General features: G+C 42.1%; 2 long non-coding RNA genes across 2 annotated transcripts in view; one reads left to right on the plus strand and one right to left on the minus strand.

The window, feature by feature from the left end:
• Positions 1 to 227: 227 nt before the first annotated feature.
• LOC105545745 overlaps positions 228 to 14,277 on the minus strand; it is a 231,254-nt gene continuing 217,204 nt past the window's right edge. The window contains exon 6 of the long non-coding RNA XR_001006977.1: positions 228 to 424. This is a non-coding gene — a long non-coding RNA (uncharacterized LOC105545745). The remainder of the gene's footprint in view (positions 425 to 14,277) is intronic.
• LOC105545744 lies at positions 827 to 7,331 on the plus strand. The gene is made up of 3 exons (XR_001006976.1): positions 827 to 997; positions 2,281 to 2,335; positions 6,824 to 7,331. It is a non-coding gene; the product is annotated as an uncharacterized LOC105545744 (long non-coding RNA).

Consider the following 14,277-nt stretch of genomic DNA (forward strand, 5'->3'; position numbering starts at 1 on the left):
AGATGCTGACAGGCATGAACTGGTTGCAGGACACTTGGAAGGCATAGCGGGACATCTGCCTCACCAGCTTCCTTCAGGTGTTCCACTGAGCCCCAGCATTCAAATTTTCATCTGTGGGAGAGGAAGGGAAGGGAAGGCTCTGGTCTGTGGTGCCATAGGATTCCAGCGATGCCTCTTAAGCATCCCCCACCGTTCTCTGATTGTTTCCCACATGCAAAGTGCCAACCTGGTCATGCAACAGTATACACTGTGGTGAACACCAAGCGCCCTCCCATGAGACTTCTGCAGGATTCCAGCACTCCATCCTCCCCCAGCTTCCTGTTTAGGACAGGCCCAGGAGAGGAATGGTGAGGACAAAGTTAAATGTGACTTTTGCTTCATCGTGGGTTCCTTCTTCCCATCCTCCCGGCCATCAGACCCCCTCCTATAAACAGATGTGTGCTCAGATTAGCTACTTTCTGGAAAAACAAGGAAATGATAGTACTAGCAAAACTTTATTGAACTAATGTTTGTCTATGTACCAGGAACTGCGCTAAATACATAACATTTATCTCATTCAATTCTGACAAGACCCCTACACAGACAGGTGTTGCTGCTGCCCCATTTTGTAGACGGGAAAACTGTGGCACAGAGGTGAAAAAGACTTACTTATATGGGTATATTGCATTAAAATTCAAGCCGAGGTTCTGATCCTAATGCCTGTGCTCCAAACTAGAGTCCTCCCATTATAAAGCATTTTGCAATGACTAAAATAGGCACATGAATGAAGATGTATACAGGTCTGCCTGAGAGGAGACGCGAAGCCAAAGCCCAGCTCAGCAAGGTCAGAGAATTTCAGCGTATCTCCATGGGCCGCTGGAAATTCGTCTGGGTGCATTTGTTTTTATAAGCCTGGGTACTGCACAGTCACTTAAAAACATGTGCTTGCCAGAGCAGAACATCATCTGATGGCAGCAACCACCTGGTGCTGGCCACGACTGAGGAGGGAACACATCAGGTGAGTGTGGGCCAACCCTTCCTGCACAGAACAGGAGGGTGGCGGGGTGGGATGTTTGATTTTTAGTGGGAAGGATAAGGAAAGCAGTTCTGAAATGTTTTTCACAGAAATAGAAACTAGTGAAAAAGAAGCTGGCATTTGACTACTTTAGAAAAAAGGGAGGAGGGTAACAGGGAGGCAAGTGATTGGCTGCTGCTGCCAAACTCAATAACTTTAAAAATTGTGTTTGTTCCCCCAAAGAAGTGCATGCCCAAACCACCAAGAGAGGGTAAGTGATGACAAGCAGATCTGCAAGTCCGGGCTCCAGTCACCATAGCAAGCACCCTATCTCACAACAGCCCTGTAACCGGCAAAGTTGCAGCTTCTGCTACAGTGTGTGTGCAAGCAGGTGCCCTCTCCCCTCCCTGTTCGTTCTCCCCTCTCCCCTCTCCCCTCTCCCCTCTCTCATCTCTCCTCTCTCCCTTCAGCCCAGATCCCTCCCTACACCAAGACCGTTCCAGCTGCATGCAATAATCAGGCAAGCAACTTCTAACCTAGCCTAGGGGACTCAGACGAGATAATGCTTAATTTTTCTGCAACGCCTTCTTAAGGCTCCAGGGATCTGTACCCAGGGGTGGAGAACACTTTCCCAGAAGCAGAGCCTGTTTCTCCAGCCCGAGTGTGTGTGCTGCAGAGCTGGGGACCCCACCCTGTATCTAAAGTAATTGCTGTATCTAATGGTGTGGTGCTGCTGACTTCCTTACCAGCTGTAGCTTTCTGTTGCCCGACCCTGTTATTACTGGCTCCTGCTTTATTTCAGGGATGTTAACCTGCTCGTATGTGTCTGCTAGTACCTTGCTGGTAAACTCCATCTTAAAGGTTCTTCAGAGAAGGGCTTTGTGAGTTTTCCTTTTACAGGTCTTTATTGCATTTTTTTTCTCCAGGTTCCTCTCTCTTCCTCCTCTCACTCCTTTCTGCCTGATCAGAGCAGGGGATGTTAGCTTTTCTTACGGACACCTTAGTCACATTATATGAGAATATGTTGTTCTAAGAACCTGCCCCTAGGTCACAGATTCGGACCTGTGGAAACGGCCTAGGCTATTCTGAAATGCTCAGATGGGGTTCCAGCATTCAGCCTCCAGCTAAGCTCCATCCTTGTGAGCTGTAAGTTGGAATGAGTAAGTAGGCTAGACATCTAATCCTCCCTGTGCCAGCATCCCACCTGAAGGGCATGGCAGAGAAAGGGGAGCATGGGGACCCAACTCATTCACCATCAACAGGTCTTGTTCATTTCTTTTCTCTAGGAAAAAGCAACACTTCTCTCCATCTGCGCGAGTGGACGCCAAAGGCCCGTTTATTGTAAGCACGCTTTTCTCCTCTGCACAGAGTGCTGTCATTGCGGCCCTATCTGTGCCATGGACCCACACAGTTCCACAGAAGACCACCAGGGGCTCAGGTGTTCTTTCATCCAAGTAGTTCCAATATCCTCAACCACTACGGTAAGATGTCTACATGGCAAGTTAATTCAGGCATAAAATACAGTGCGGGCAGCATATGTGGGTGGTCTCCAACCAGTTCTGGTGGCTGCTTGGACCACTTCATAGAGACTTGTTCCAAAGAACAAGGAGAGAGCTTTGTGAAGTGCTTTGACTCCCACTGAAATGGCTGCTACAAGAGGTTATTTCTCACTGTAGGAGGATTTGGGAATAGGGATAAGGGATAGGAGATTATAAAGCCAGACTAAGTCCAGCCCGTTTTGACCTTTTTTTTTTTTTTTTTGGAGACGGAGTCTTACTCTGTCACCCAGGCTGGAGTGCAGTGGTGTGATCTTGGCTCACTGCAACCTCTGCCCCACCAGGTTTAAGCAATCTCTGCCTCAGCCTCCGGAGTATCTGGGATTACAGGCGCATTCCACCACGCCCGGCTAATTTTCTTGTATTTTTAGTAGAGACAGGGTTTCACCATCTTGGCCAGGCTGGTCTTGAACTTCTGACCTCATGATCCACCCACCTCAGCCTCCCAAAGTGCTGGGATTACAGGTGTGAGCCACCGTGTCCAGCCCGTTTTGATGTTTTGTGGCCTTGGGTGTTTCTGAACTACAGTTTTCTTATCCATACAATGAAGACTGAACACACCCTATAGAACTATAGTGAGGTTCACATTACCTAATGTGAGAAATCGCTTTGTAAACTGGAAAACACCACAAATAAAAAGAGGCTATTGTTATTGGGTTTATTATTCTGAGGCAGGAGAACCAAGGTATAAAAAAGAGAAGTAAGAGTTAGATATCACACAGTCTGAGATGCTGGGAGAACAACACGAGCCTCTATAGAGCCTCCTAGGACCTTTCTTCTGGAATGTTCTACGATGACAGTGGTAGAAATGGGGGGCAGCACTGCTCTTGTTAATGATAAAATGGGCAATTCTGCAATTCTATCAGCTGTGCTAGAACTCAGTCCAGATCATTTTATTGCTAACCCTCGAATCACCTGACTAGTTATCAGTTCATTGGAAAGAGAGTGTAGTGCTAAGAGCATGGACCATGGGACCTGGCTACCTGGATGTGAGCCCATCTCTGTGTCCCTCTAACTAGACAATTAGAAGTAAGTGACATGACTCATCTGTGTTTCAGTATACCCATTTATAACATGGAGATGATAATACTGTCTACTTCATAGTGTGAGAATAAATTGAAAAAGAAATGGAAGGTACTTCAAAAAACTTCTGACAAGTATTAATAGTAAGCTAAGTGTAGCTACTATTGCTTTCCAATAAAAAAGCCCACTCTTAAAAATAAAATGTGTGTTCTAAATTGTAGGAGGAGATGGATTCTTCAGGCACGATGGAGAATAAATCCAATCCCTCTTCCTCCACTCTAGCGTGAAGGGTCTGCTGCCAAAATAAGTTAGATTACAGAGTCTGGTGGAGCTAATATAGTGTGCATATGTACTTTGATCCTGAAAATAAGGAGTGGCAACATTTCCTCTCGCTGGTAGAGCCCAAAACTAGATAAAAACAGGCAGTGTGGCTGAATCTGCGCTCCTGCATCAACTGCTATGTGACTGTGGATGCCTGACTTCTCTCTGTGCCTCACTTCCTAAACTTGCAATGGAATAACAATAGTATCTGCCCTGTAGGGTTGTTGTTTAGAGCAGTCACTGAATAGCTACACAATACAATTCAGCTATTATTGTTATTAGGATACCATTTGCCATTACCCAACTTTGTGATTCGGGATCTTAAGAAATTGCATAAATTTCATCTTTCAAGTTAAAGTAGAAGAACCAAAACCCAAATAAATGTAACCTAAAGCCATATGTTTTGTTAAAGACAAGGAAAGGAAATGCCACATCATTATAACCATGTTGTTTGGTCATACAGTATGACAGTATCTACAATCATCAATTCATGTCACTTTTTAAAAAATTACAGTGGGTTATTTGAATTAGAAAGCATTTCCATACATGAAAGCTTAATCCCCCTTAGACATTCCTCAATGTTCACAAACAAACTGACCTGGCAGGCATGGGTGTTCCTAGTCTTTGTGTTTAACATCAGATGTGGACAATAAGGGTAATAAACAATGTCTACTGATTCTGGTCATTCTGAAGTGCCACTTTTTTTTTTTTTCAGTTTCACTGGAGCTTGGCACACCTTCATATTTAGAGGCAATGTATCCTCAAGGATCACTCATCAGAATATTTGCACAAACTCATAAGTGGCAAGAACTGAAAATGCCTTGTGATTTTCAAAGTTTTAAAATAGTCCTACGGGACTGGTGACCTCAGGCAGGTCAGCCATCGAGTTTGGAATCTGACACTAAAAGTCATAAAGTGAGTCAACTGAGTCAGAGAGGATGAAACAGCATTATTTTTCTCTTCTGGCTTCTCTAGTAAAGCAAAAGTTTTGGTGTTAGGGCTGTCTCTGAAGATAGGCAGTTTGGTTTCCAACACGCTGGGAGCATTCCTGGAGAATGCTGAAAAGCAGAATAGGCTGCCAGAGTCCAAGAGCCGGTATCAGTAAAGTTAGCACAAGATTTAATAGACTAGAACATACCTGCCCAATCCATTTCTCCAGCCTGATAATCCAGGGCAATTAAGAAAAATTGCCCTGGTATTTTTAGCATTTTTAAAGTTTCATCTGGGCAAACATAGAAATGGATAACTATGTTATCCAGACCTTACCACTGTTTGTTTTTGAGACTCTAAGATTAAACTAAAGACCGGCCCAGCACAGCAGATATGTTTGCCCTTGGCTGAGAGGAGACAGAAACTTGGGAAGAAACAAGGGTCTTTGGAGTTACTGGGCTTCCATGAGGATCCTCAAGGTTTGCAAACACCAAATGGACAGGACTCCATCCCTGATGTGCAGGCCAGTCCTACCTCCTTCACAATGACGTGCTAACATCATGGTGCAAATTTGCAAATATTTTTTTGCCTTATTAAGAAAATTATTCAAACATAGAAAAATGCAAGGGTTAAAGCCTTGCTTTCACAAACATAGCCTGTGTGTGTTGCAGGGTGACTTTTAGATATTATATGGAAAAATGCAGTAAAAAGTGCTGAAGTAGCCCATTTCGTTCCATTGAATTGTTAGGCAATTATGGTCATCCCAGCCTTAATAAATTAAAATACATGATGAAAACCCAATCTAAGGACATCAACTGCTATGTACGAAATAAACTACACATCCCATGTAAGAAGCATTTAAAATTGTGTCAAGAGAGGCTATGCTGGAGGGACTATAATTTTAAAGTCATTTACTGTACAACCATACATTTAAATTTTAACTTGAAGCTAAATGTTGCAAAATTAAATCAATTTTATTTGATAACATGAGGCAGTTTGTACTCTTTAATTTGGGGGTCGATGGAGCCCCTGGCCCAGTCTTGAATTTAAGACCCCTACCCCACAGGAATAGTTAACTCTTGATCCTGGCACACTGTCTTCTCCTGGAAGAGTTATTTAAAGTTAGATGTGTTTCTTGCTGTTTTCTTTTTCTTAGCCACTTTTCTATCCCAAGCCCAGCAAAGACATTCAATTCATCCCCCCTACACCTCTCACTCTTTCTTTCTCTTTCCTCCCTCCCCTCTCTCCCTCTCTTTTTCTCTCTCTCCCTCTGAAGTTTCTAAATCAGTTCCTACAGCTTCAGTTTTCTTTTTCTAAAATTAAAAACATGGCTTCTGGCTATAAAACGAATCTCCCACCTTCAGCAGCCCCAGTCCCCAGGGACTGTTACTGGCGTGATCTGTAAATTAACGGGAGTCACTTAGAGCCCTCAGTTAGCTTTTAGTCAAACATTAGCAGCAGTGTTTACCCTCGTGTAATCTGCAGTTGTAACTTCATTTAATGCCCGTCAGCATTTTTTTTAAAGAACATGTTCAGCAAATCCTTGGCACAGGCTGTTTGAATTCCTTACTCTTCCCTTCCCCCACCTTGACCCAAATCAAGCTAAACGTATCTGAGTAGAAGCTTGCTAATATTTTTAATTTGCTAGTGTAGTTTTCCTTCTTCTTGAGGAAAGTAAGAAGAGTTTGCTTTCTGTGCCAATCCAGCTACATCCTACTCAGAGGCCTGGGCTTCGTGTCCCCACTGCACCTTACATCAAAGAGGGTAAACTGTAAATTGTTAGGGTTTCTGTTTCTTGTTGCTCTGGCAGTGATCTGTGAGTGATGTAAGATGGGAAGCATCCTCAGATTCCCATTTGGAGGATGCTGGTGTGGCCCCCCTGAAGAAAATCCATTGAAAACAAACTTTGAAGTGCTGCCCAGTAGAGAGCTAAAAGCTGAACATATCACATCATAATTCATACATAACTTTGTGTGTTTTGAATCTTCCTCCTCCACAGCCACCACCTTGAATGTAAATAAATAGAGCCCTGGCCTTCCTGCAGGGCTCTGGTGCTCCTTTCATAATGTGAGATCCATTTAGATCCAGCAGGAGAACTTCTCTAAGGCCATGATAAAGGCAGTAGAAAGTACTGATCTCCAACAGCACAGAGAAGGCTCCCCTCCAAAGAAGAGTGAAGCACATCATTAGAGAATAAGAACACAGGGGGAAATTAAGAGGTGATCTTCAAAGGCTACAATGAACAGCTCCTCTCTGCTTTCACACACTGTACAAGAGAAGACTTCCTTCAGTTCAGGAGGCTTTGGTTAACAGCCACATTCTCAATATTCTGAGTTTCAAGGACAACACAGTAAATGTCACGGTGGAAACTTCATGCTTTTTCAGGTGATATAATCCAAAAAAAATGTGTACATCTCAATAGTATAAAGGACTCTGAATCAGCCGGGGCTCAACTTGCTATTCTCTTCCTTTCCTGCAAGACTTGACCTTGAGTTTCAGGGTCTCTCAGCCGTACTTCTGCTTCCTGGTGACTAGAAATCAGGATTCTCTCCCATTTACTACTAGGGAAAACCCTACTGCTAAGGACCGTAAATGTCGGGGGATCACCCTGAGTCTCACAGATGGCACTTGAAGAGGAGCAGTGTGGAGACATAGGACACGAAGAAGGAAACAGAGACCCTGAGGACAGAGGCTCATCCAACTACTGCAAATGAACAAACACCAAAACAGGCATTTTTGCACTTTCAGACAGGGAGTTCCAGGACTGAGTGCACATACAGTCCATGGTTAGATTTCCAGGAAGGCCTCCGTGAGGGGCTGAATTATGTGCCATTAACACAAGATGCAGCCATCTTGGGAGTCAGCATATCTGTCTGAGCCCAGGTTATAAGTGCACACTGGTGATCTATGGTTGGGGGCCGGTGTCACTGTCCTGTCACAGTCCTGAGATCTCCAAAACAGCCTAGGTGACACATATGTCCCTGTCTTTGACTCTCCTCCAGGCCAACTCTGTGATATTACTATCAAGGCTCCAAAATGTAGCTGTTTTGCTACATAAATTATGAATAAGTTCTACAAACTTCTTGACCCATCTGGAAAGTGCTCAAAACACAAGACTGCACAGACAAGGACTTTAAGGCTCAACTCACTCCCAGGTGATATTAGTAGCTCTTCTCAGCAAGACCATGCGCCCAGGTCCCAATAGCACTATTGAAAAAAACAGGTCTGCTGTAGAATGGGTCCCCCTTTTTGCTATTTCCACTGCTGAGTGCCCCCATCATGGGCATGCAAGATTTCTTCTGCCATTTTCCTTTCACAACTTTCATCAACTGCCTCTGTGATTTCCCTGTCTCGCAGAGTCTCAACCCAACTTACTTAACAGCACTAAGTGTTCAGTTCTTATGGACAGTGTATGCCTTTAGTCTTCCTCCAAGGAGAGTGCTTGACAAACATAAAATGGAAATCTTAGGAACGCTTTTACACTGTTGGTGGGAATGTAAATTACTTTAATTATTGTGGAAGATGGTGTGGTGATTCCTCAAAGATCTAGAGCCAGAAATACCATTTGAACCAGCAATCCCATTACTGGGTATATGCCCAAAGGAATACAAATCATTTTATTACAAAGATACATGCATGCGTATGTTCATTGTTGCACTGTTTACAATAGCAAAGACATGGAATCAACCCAAATGCCCATCAGTGATAGATCGGATAAAGAAAATGTGGTACATATACACCATGGAATCCTATGCAGCCATAAAAAGGAATTAGAGCATGTCCTTTGCAGGGACACAGATGAAGCTGGAAGCCATCGTCCTCAGCAAACTAACGCAGGAATAGAAAACCAAACACTGTGTATTCTCACTTGTAAGTGGGAGCTGAACAATAAGAACACATGGACACAAGGAAGGGAACAACACATACTGGGGCCTATTGGCAGATGGGGTCGGGGAGGGAGAGCATTAGGACAAACAGCTAATGCGTGCTGGGCTTAATACCTAGGTGATGGGTTGATGGGTGCAGCAAACCACCATGGCACATGTTTACCTCTGTAACAAACCTGCACATCCTGTACACATACCCAGAACTAAAAATAAAAATAAAAACAAACAAAAACAAAAGAATGGAAATCTTTTTAGAAAAATGTGTCATTGAATTGGAGGTGGAATCCATAATGATCAACAACAATAAATTCTTTTCTTCTCTATGAGGTCATCTCCCTCAGTCTGTGTGTGTGTTCATGTGTGTGTGCCGTGCTGGGTCCCCACTTTCCTCAGCACATTTGTGCATGTGTTTGTTTACTGACCAGTGCCCAGTTTGTGAGGCTCCCCCAAAGGCAGCCTCAGTCTGCTAGTGCCTGCCCAGGACCCTGCACTAGTCAATGAGAAATCAAACAAACTGGCTGCAATAAGCCGTTTACACCAGTTCTCAAAGAGAAAACTTTGGGCCCATTCCCAGAAGGCCAGGCATGTGAGTGAAAGGAGCCTGACTTGCAAAGCTTCCCCCACACTCGGGGTTTATTCTGTTTATTCTGTCATCCCTGTTTATTCTTTCAACTGTGGTTTCTCCGTGGAGCAGCGCATCACACTGCACCCAGATTGTGGAGACACACAGAAGACGTCCAGAAAGGGCCAGAGAAAACACAATCCCGCTGATTCATTCGCTAAGCCATTTGTTAACAAGCCGGTTTGGGGCTTTTCTTTTCCACAATTTTTCAACACTTGGGGAATTGAAACTGCCAGTTGTTTTCATCTTTAAATGAAATAGCCTGAATAATTGGGAATTTCAGCTAGTTTTCATTATTATAGTCCCCTTCAGAAATACATCTGACCAAAATAATGAGCTAATGAAATAATTTGGACATCCTGACCATGCAAAACAGATGTGTAAGATATTAAGTGCAGAGCCAGTCAATACTTAGTAAATGTTGATGCAGACTTAGTTTCCTAAGCTTTAAAATGTATAACTAAATGACATTAACTTCTGAAATATCAGGGCACCAAGAGGGAATTAACAAAAGGCCACCAAAAAGCAGACTGCACATAATGTAGCCTAGAGACTGTGGAATCAGGCACACTCGGACTAAACTAGTTTCCACGCTGGCTGTGTCACTGGACCTGATGGCACGTTCTCAGCAAGCCTCAGTGCTCTCACCTCTAAAATGGGGTTCAGAAGAATAGGGCACCAACTCAGCAGATTGGTGTGGGGACTCAAATTAAAAAATGCGTGTAAAACACTTGACTAACTACAGTTTCTAGCTCAAAATAAACTCCTAGTAAATGAAAACTACTGGGCACTCTTGTTTTACAGATAACGGCTTTAAAAACTGGGAACTTAAAATAACCCTAAGACTCAGGAAACAAGGAACACCTCTTTGAGGGAAATATCTGACTCCCAAACCAGGTAATGGAACATCTTGGAAACGCAGACGTCTCAGAGTACACTTGTTAAAAGTGCCAGGGACAGGGCTCATACTCAGTTGACACTCCATAAACATTTATTGATACTGACCATGGTTTCCTCAAGTTTAAAGTTTAAAATAAAATGTCTGGAAGAATTACAGAATTAACCACTTGTGGTTATTCCTGAAATATGATGGCATCGATGTGAAAATTGAAAACATTACCCCCCCCCATAAAAAGCTGTACACCAATTTTGTTTAAAAGACTGGAATGACCCTAAATACAAAGATACCATGAAAAGCAGAGATTCGTTAAATTATAAGAAAAAAATTAAGAAGGATTTCCTAGAAATGGAGGGGGCCTCACTACCTTCAGCAGAGAAATTTTCTTCATCTGTCATCCCCTGACTCCACAGGGTCATGTAACAATGTCAGGGAGATGTCTCCATAGACCCAGGGTGAGACCACCAACCCTTTGCATTTAGCCAAAGGGCTACCAAATTATGGTGCAACACTGGCTGATTGAATCATTCAGAGTCCAATTCAAACAGATGAACTCACAGAGGAGAGCTCCCACGCATAGACGGGAGAAAATTAAGGGAGGCCATAGTTGAAAATGTTTCTTTTTATCAAGGTAGAGTTTGCAATGTGACAATGATTAAGCTGTAGGGGAGGCTTTTAACAGGATTCCCTCTGGCCTTCTACTAACTTACTGAAATACATCATTTGCTTTTCTCAACTTCCTTTAATTTCAGTCTAGCAATAACCATTTATCTTAACATTCACTCTCACATGGGACAAAAGAAAAAACAAATTTTGCAGAATTTAGAGAGGCATTGATTAATTGATACTCGTCTGTCTTTGAGGAATGCCTGGGAATTAGAAGGCAACTAAGAGATATTACCTCCATCCTTGAGAATATGTTCCTCATCTTTAGGGACTAATCCTTTAAATGAGCTACCTCTCCTCACTAATATTGAATAAATTGATTTCTGGGACACTTAAAATGCCAAGCTGTGTGTCTGTATGGTATAGTAACACCCCCCACACAGACAGGCATGCGCACGCACACACACATATGCGCACGCACACACACATATGTGCACACACACACACATATGTGCACACACACATGCCCTGAGTTGAATCAGCAGAGACTGTTTCTTTGGCTCGCTTTCCACAGTCATTTGCACTTTTCCAGCACAGAGCAGAACCATAATAGTAAACCCTTTGCAAGAAACGGGCACATCTCCACATTAAGAAGGTTTGGCTGCAGGTGGGTATGAGAATGCAGAGTTTATGGAAACTTTGCCTTTTATTTATTTTTTTATATCCTCTGTTGCAACTGCAGATCTGTGTGAGTGTAGCCAGCCTCCCTACCACGCCTTGTGGGAAACACACCTTGAGGTCTCAGCAGCCTCCTGGCCTGATGTTTGCACAGTTGAGTTGAGGAGGCTGGTAGTTTTCGGCCCAAACATCAACCCAGAGGTTTACTTTGCCCTTGTATTAGATTAAAATGCTTGAACATATTTATAAGCTAAATTTGTTGTTGCGTTGTTGGTCAGTCTTCTTAAAAAAAAAAAAAAAAAAAGAATTTATTCTATAATTATATTTAGCAGAAAGCCATTTTCTACTTTTTCCTAACGCAGGTCTCATGCTTAACTGTTCTGACATCACCTGGCCCCTCTAAGGCTTAGCAACAAAAACTTCACTGAAATGAAGAACGCAGTTATTTATGCTGGCTACTCTGGCAGGAAAGAAATTCAAAACATAATTTTTTAAAGTTATAACTATGGCTTGCATATAAACATGAGCATGTGGCAAATATTTACGTAATTCGTCAATGAGGTAATGAGCAGAATGATAAAACTGGTGCAGAGAGTATTTGAGAAACTAAATATATGCAGGCATCTGAGAATGAATGTTGGAATAGGATTGCTAGATTAGACAGAATACAAGTTAATACTACACTTGGCGATAAAACTATAACCTTTAAAGTCATCCTTTTTTTACCAGACCAAAATCACTTGCATCACTACTGAATAAAATCTTACAAATCAGCATGTCATTTCATAGAGTGTGAGCCTTAAATTAGTAACAAATAGTATGTCAAATAAGATACACTCCCCCAGAGAATCAGGTCATCTTTGGGTGGATCCTTCAGAAAATGCTCTTACAAGACAGTGAAAACTGAGGCTATTCTACTGCCTTATTTCAAATTTGATACTCTGTCTTAACATTGGTAAAGGGATTTGGGGAGGGCAAAGGTGCCTCATATTAACAATTGAGGTCATGGGACAAATAGTTACAGAAATATTAATAGAACAATATCACCCCTCAGATTATGTTGAATACCAAAATACAGAGTTGGATGTAGAAGCAACCAAGTATCCCTCAAGGAATGAATGAATGACATGTGGCCTAGCCATACAATGGAATATTGTCCAGGCTTTAAAAGGAAGGAAATTCTGACACATGCTACAACATGGATGAATCTTGATGACATTATGCAAAGTGAAATAAACCAGTTACAAAAAGAAAAATACTGTACAATTCCACTTAAGAGTTATCTAGAGTGGTCAAATTCACAGAAACAGAAGGTAAAAGGTAGTTGCCAGGGCTAGGGGAGGGGGAGAATGGAGAATTGTAGTAAGAGGTATATAGTTTTAGATTTGCAAGATGAAAAAGTTTTGGAGATCGGCTGCACAACAATATGAACATACTTAACACTACGGAACTGTACACTTAGAAATGGTTAAGATGGTAAATTTTATGTTATATGTTTTTTACCACAAAAAATTAAAAAATTTACAAAGTTGGTATCATCAGTTCAGATGCCAGTTATAAGGCAAGGGAATGATTCCCACCAGAGTGAGATCAAAGTGTGCATGGCAGGGAACCATCTTTTTACTGCCTGAAGTACTAGTTTATCACTTAACTTACAATGGTACACAAAGGAAATAAATGCAAAGATGCCAACCTAGCTGTGGTGGACTTCACCTCACATCATGGAAACCATGAAGCAATTTAGTAAAGTTGGCTGCCTAAGCAGCCAAGGGCCCTGTGGTGCCTGTTAAAATCCAGCAGGAGCAGGGATGAGGTGCATTGGCCAGGGCCCAGTGTGCAGCCCCACAGCTGCAAAATGCTATCTGGCCTTTGAATCAGCACTCAGTGCTACCCTTACCATTCTTAACTCTTAACTTCAAGAGTTAAATGCTGAAAAAGCTCAACCTAATATTCACTGAACAAACACTGAGAACCACCTTTGTAATCATCACGTTTGCATCTTTTCTCATTACCTCCAGACTTCTGTCATAGGCCCTTGAAAAACTGGACCTCTTGCAAAAAGTGCAAAGAAAATCTTCTTGTTGTCCAAGGGCAAAGTTCTCACCCTTTTCTGATGTGACTACCTGAAGTGGTGTCTACACTCCGGCAGAAAGTGGGAAACCCTCACATAAGAATCTTTACCACATCCCTACAAAATATTTTTATTCCTTTATAAAGTTGATTAATCTTCACAATAGAGCAATTATGTCTCTTTTCTCTCTTCTTCCTTCCTCCCTTCCTCCCTTTCTCTCTTCTTCTTCTTTCTTTTTCTTTCCTTCCTTTCCTTTCCTTTCCTTCCTTCCTTTTCTTTCTTTCTTCCTTTTCTTTTTTCCTTTCTCTCTCTCTTTCTTTCTTTCTCTTTCTTTCTTCTTTCTTGATCAATAGAAAGTTTCTCTAATTTTTATGGTGAACTGACATGATGCCATGGAATGCTGATTTAGATGGAACATTAAGCCCAGTTGGATTTTAAAATCCTTTATGCAGTCAAGGAAAACTACGCCCACCTCCATTAGGCAATGTCCTTCAATACCTTGCATTCCACCCAGAGAGTATTTTACCATATGGTCATTAATTTTTCAGCATTATAAAAATTAGAAAATTTATTTATTTTCAAAAATGTTTAACACTAACACTTAACCTTATACTAAAAATAAAAAAGCAACAATGTCTAGAAATATGTTTTGTTCCATCATAGCTTCCATTGTTAAAATGTGGAACAACAA

Source organism: Mandrillus leucophaeus, unplaced genomic scaffold (genome assembly GCF_000951045.1).
Source record: "Mandrillus leucophaeus isolate KB7577 unplaced genomic scaffold, Mleu.le_1.0 Scaffold338, whole genome shotgun sequence".
In the NCBI taxonomy this organism is placed as follows: Eukaryota; Metazoa; Chordata; class Mammalia; order Primates; family Cercopithecidae; genus Mandrillus; species Mandrillus leucophaeus.